Below are 5,077 nucleotides of genomic sequence, written 5' to 3'. Positions count from 1 at the left end.
TGTGTGGATGGCCCATCTGGACAGATACCATGTCTACCTGCCAGGGGTTCTGTAAGGGCCAAATGAAACAAGGTATGAAGGAGTGCTTTGCAAATGTTTGCTATCTTACTGTTTGAGAAACTCGTGTGGGTGGAATTTGCTTTATGTAAAAGAAATATCCAAAAGATGTGTGTGCTGAAGACTGGGAATCAGGTCCTGGGAGTGGGGAGAGGGGATGGAGAGGACAGCATGAGAGCAGTGGGTGTGGTTTGCTGGAGGTCTAGACCATGGCTCTCTGTGTCCCATGGAGAACTGAGGACGTGGACGGTTCTCAGAGCAGAAGAGCGATCCTCTCAGGGGAATTAACTCGTCTAGTGAGGCAAGTGGTTTTTCCCTGGAGCATCCTCAGGAAACTGTGGAATCCTCTCTCAAGAAAGTGGAGTCCCAGGCATTCAAGGCCTGGTGCCAAGGGGTCGTGCCCGGGGTGAAGGCAGATAGTGTATGTGAAGTGTCCATTCAAAGGGTCTGGGCAGGAGGAAAGGTGGAGCTAAGCCAAAGGCTCATTACTTGGGGGTCAGGTGATGGGGCTAGCCCCTGGGAGACTGGACAGAATTCCAGTGAACAGGAATAGCTCTGCATTGAGGTGCTGTAGACTGCAGTGTAATGTGCCCTCCTCCCAGCCCGGCCCCCCATGTGCCTTGGAAAATTCCTAGAAAACCAGCCCTTCTTCCGCAGGAATGCCGGCACTGCTTGCCTTTGCACCACTGAGCCCTCCACAAGGGCCTCAGGTTTTGTGTTTTCATGCTGACGATCCTCTTCAGCAAACAAACAAAGCAGGCCAATGAGCAAACAGACTGAAACCCCAATGAGTGTCACTCTGCTGGATGTACGGACCAATCAAATATTTTCCTTTGACTTAGTCATCCAGAAACGTCCCACCGCTAGTACAAAACCTGGCACCACCATCCACCATCCTGGTGGTGTCCCTCGAGTGGGGAACTGAAAGGGATGGTCTTTGGCTTCAGACCGATTTGCTTTCACATCCTCACTCTGGATAATTTTCTTAACCTCATTTTTATTTGAAGTTTTTTTTTTTTTTTTTCCATGAAAACAGTTGTAACAAACTGGACAGAAGGATACCAGGTAACAGTGAACACCCTCATTCGCTGGCTTGTCCTAACCCCTCTTTACATTTCTTTACTAAAAGTTTATGGCCTCTTTCCTGTGTTTTGCAGATTTGACGATTCCTATCAGTGGGATTTTATTTTCCCAACAATTTCAGACTGGCCGTTGTTAGTGCGTAGGACGTACCAATCATTTCCATCTGCCTCGCTCTTCTCTTATTAGTGTCAATAGTTTTTCAGCTGTTTTGCTTGGATTCACTGAACATCAGTTTTCTCATTTGTGACCTGCAGATGATGTTGACTTTGGGGAGCTTTAAAACAAACAACAAAAATCCCCCAAACTGACTGCCATCAGGTCAATTCCAGCTGATAGTGACCCCCGTTGGGTTTCTAAAGCTGTAAATCTTTACAGAAGCAGACCACCTCATTTTTCTTTTGTGGAGCAGCTGGTGGTTTGAACTATCGACCTTTTGGTTAACACCCCAATGCCTTAAACCACTGCACCACCAGAGCTCCTTTTGGGGAGCTTTCTGAAGAGTTAATGAGATGAAGCTAGAAGCCTAGCTTAGTGCCTAGCTCAGTGGGGGCTGATAGACACTGACAGTCTTACTGCCAGCATCCTTATGAAGCGATCTGTTTACTAACTGTGGAGACACGGATCCTGGGGGAAGTGAGTGGATCAGAACAGGCTTCAGCTTGCAAAGGCTTATCCACAAGGTCTGACATCAACCAAGAGGCTCCGGGTGGGTTTTTTTTTTTTTTTCCTTATTAGGATTTGGGTGAAGATTTACAGAGTAAATTCACTTTTCATACAGCAGTTCACATATACTTTGTCTCATGTCATTGACCAAAATTTACAATGCAGCAGCTCCCCTCCCACTTCCTCCCCATAGTTACCTCCTCCCAGTGTCCATCCCTTCATACTCTTCTGCACCCTGAGCTATCTCCCTGTGCATAAGCAGCCCTTCCTTCTCTCCGGGTGGGTTTTGAGAACAGATTCTCATGTGCACTCAGTACTGTCAGCAGCTCTGGGAAGAAGGGCCTGGCAGGCACCCCTGTGTTTTTGTGGGCTGCTGTGACAGGAAGGGGTGTCTGCATGGGGCTGCAGGGCTGTATTGCAGTGTGGGGGGCTGGCAGTCCTCTCCCTCCTGCTGGCACTCCTCCCTGCCAGCTGCTGTCTCAGCACTTGGGGCTGCAGAAGACGCTGAACAAATGGGAGATTGTTGTGGTTAACGTCCAGGACTCCCACACATGTACATTTTTCTATTTTATTGTGTAATTCCAGCTGCTAAAATGACCCTGAACAATGTGCAAACTGCAATAAAGCGATCAACACTTGGCTTCCAGAAAAACAGAAATGCAGCAGGAGGAAACAGCAACAGGGGAATGAAATGACGGAGGAACGCTGACAGCACGAAATGCCGCTGCTGCTTTGTTCCGTTTCCCTTCTTCCATTGCCCCGTTGGTTAAACTCTGTGTTTCAATGCAGCATTGTTTGTCATGGTGGAAGACTGTCCACTGTCCGCACCCTCACTGTCTGTCAATGGGAGATGGTTAGATCAGTTACAGTCCTCCCAGCTGGGGAATACTGGGTGGCTGGAAAAGGAATGTCACCCTCTTTGTAGACAGAGATCTTCCAGACATTTTAATGAAGGAGAAGCAAAGTGCTACGCAGATTGTACAGTGTGATATCCTCTGGGAAAAAAGGGAGCAAATTAAAATGCGTGTGTGTGCACACATATGCATTTGTATACTTGCTTGTATATGGACAACACAACTCTGCAAAGATGCATAAAAAAACCAGTATCTGTCTGTAGGTTGTGGGAGGGAGATTTCACAGTATAACTTTTAATATGATTCCTGTTTTTGAGCCACATGACTAGATCGCTGATTGAGAATAAAGGTAGGGAGAGCTTATGTTTTCCCACCAGCCTGGCTGGGGGAAGAGCCTCAGAATCTGAATTAAGTTGATTTAATGGCACCAAGGGAGCTCTGGTGGCATAGTGCCTAAGGCACTTGACTTCTAACCAGAAGGCTGGAGGTTCATAGCCACTCCATGAAAGGAAGACTGGGCAATCGACTTCCGGACAGGTACCACCTCAGAAACCCAAAGGGGTTGCTATGAGTCGGAATCAACTCGACGGCAGTGAGTTTGGTTTTTGGTCTTGGTAATGGCATCAAATAATTGGAGTTTCTTTCGAGAAAAGCGAATCTGTTTTTCAGGCTGTTAAGAATTTATCTTCTGGTCTGATCCCAACCTGGAGATGCTGGAAGAAGGACGGCGAGGCTGATGGCCCTCAGAGCCTCACTCTGCCACTGACCCTAAACTCCTGGGGGAGAGGGGAGTGATGGTCCAGTGTGGGTAGAGATGATAGTGGGAGGAAAGTAAAGGCGGGATGGACCAGAAATGGGTTTTCTCTCCCTCACATTGGAGTGGGTGACATGGAGTCCTCGTGGGGGTAGCGCCACCTATTGTGACATGGTGGAGGGTGGGCCTGTGTTGCCAGAATTTGTGTTTTTAGAGTATGGCTGGAAATCCTTGTTTTGATGTGAAATCTCTTAATTTTTAAATGTAGGCAATGAACTCAAAATCTCAAAATTCTGTTTGGTGGAAAACCAAAACTGTGGGCCACAGTTGACATCTACAACACTGTCAAACCCCAAACCAGACTCACTGGCAGTGAGTTGATTCCCACACATAGCGACCCCCACTGGATTTCCAAGGTGGTAAATCTTTACAGAAGTTGATTGCCCATCTACCTTCCGTGAAGCAGCTGGTGGGTTTGAACTGCCAACCTTCTGGTTAGCAGTCAGATGCCTTAGGCACTGTGCCACCAGAGCTCCTTTTCAGCACTGTAGAACCAACAAACCAAACTCACTGCTGTGGAGTCAATTCCGACTCATAGAGACCCCTCCTTGGTTTTACAGGAGCAGATTGCCCAGTCTTCCTTCTGAGGAATAGCTGGTGGGTTTGAACCACCAGCCTTCTGGTTAGCAGTCAAATGGCTTAGGCACTGCGCCATAGCTCCCACAGCACTGTTGGTCAGGACAAAATCCAAATGCCCATCAAGTTCATTGTCTTGTCGTTGACTGTCTCTGACATCCCAAAGGGCTTATTTTGCTTCTGTCATGGATTTACTGGCCAGATGAACTCCTTCTAGGAAACTCTCATTAGTTAACCTTCAACTCACTGTCTGACTTTAAAACAGGGCTTAGAACTGGTTCATTCAGCTCCACCTCCTGCTGAGAATTTGCATTTCCACCAGGAAACACCGAGTCAGATCTGTAAGAATCACCTGGGGATCTCGTTAAAATGTGGACTTGGACTCAGTATATCTGGGGCAGAAATGCTTGGCAAGGAGTAAAACTGGAATGAACTGGTTCCAAGCCAAACTTTAAAACACTTGAAACGCAAAGGTGCCTGTTCTGCATGTGTTTTCAGCCTATGGTAGTGGGATTTCAGCTCAAGGATTGAACATTGGACACATTCTCTTCCAAAGTCGATTCACATGTCTGATGATTAGGAGGGAGAATAGAATTTAACAAGATGTAGTTCTCAATGACAAGCTGTATTAAAGTGAGAACAAAACATTTTGAAGGTCAGGAAAACATTTAATGTATGTATTTACGTTTGTATTTAATGTATTCCTTGGGGCCATATTTCTTTCTTTCCAGTGCTTACTGAACTATCCCTATCTTAAAAGTTACAGATAGTTGGATTGAATTTGTTTCTTTATTTGCCTCTATTGGTAAAGACATTCTTATAAAAACAAGGTTCTTATTGGCTTCCAAGGAAGACTCTGCTGTTGATGTCTAACTATCATAGCTCTAGAAGCTAGATTTTCTATTTTACTGAGTCCCAGTTGTGTTATATTTTGCTACTAGTATAATAAAAAATCACGTAAGAGGTATGTGGGTGGTTGAAAAACCTTAAATAGTTATGTATTTATTTTAAAGTTAGCTGAAAAAAAAAA

Source organism: Orycteropus afer, unplaced genomic scaffold, assembly GCF_000298275.1.
Source record: "Orycteropus afer afer isolate SDZICR_OR568_19922 unplaced genomic scaffold, OryAfe1.0 scaffold00038, whole genome shotgun sequence".
NCBI lineage: Eukaryota > Metazoa > Chordata > Mammalia > Tubulidentata > Orycteropodidae > Orycteropus > Orycteropus afer.
This window is presented reverse-complemented; position numbering follows the sequence as displayed.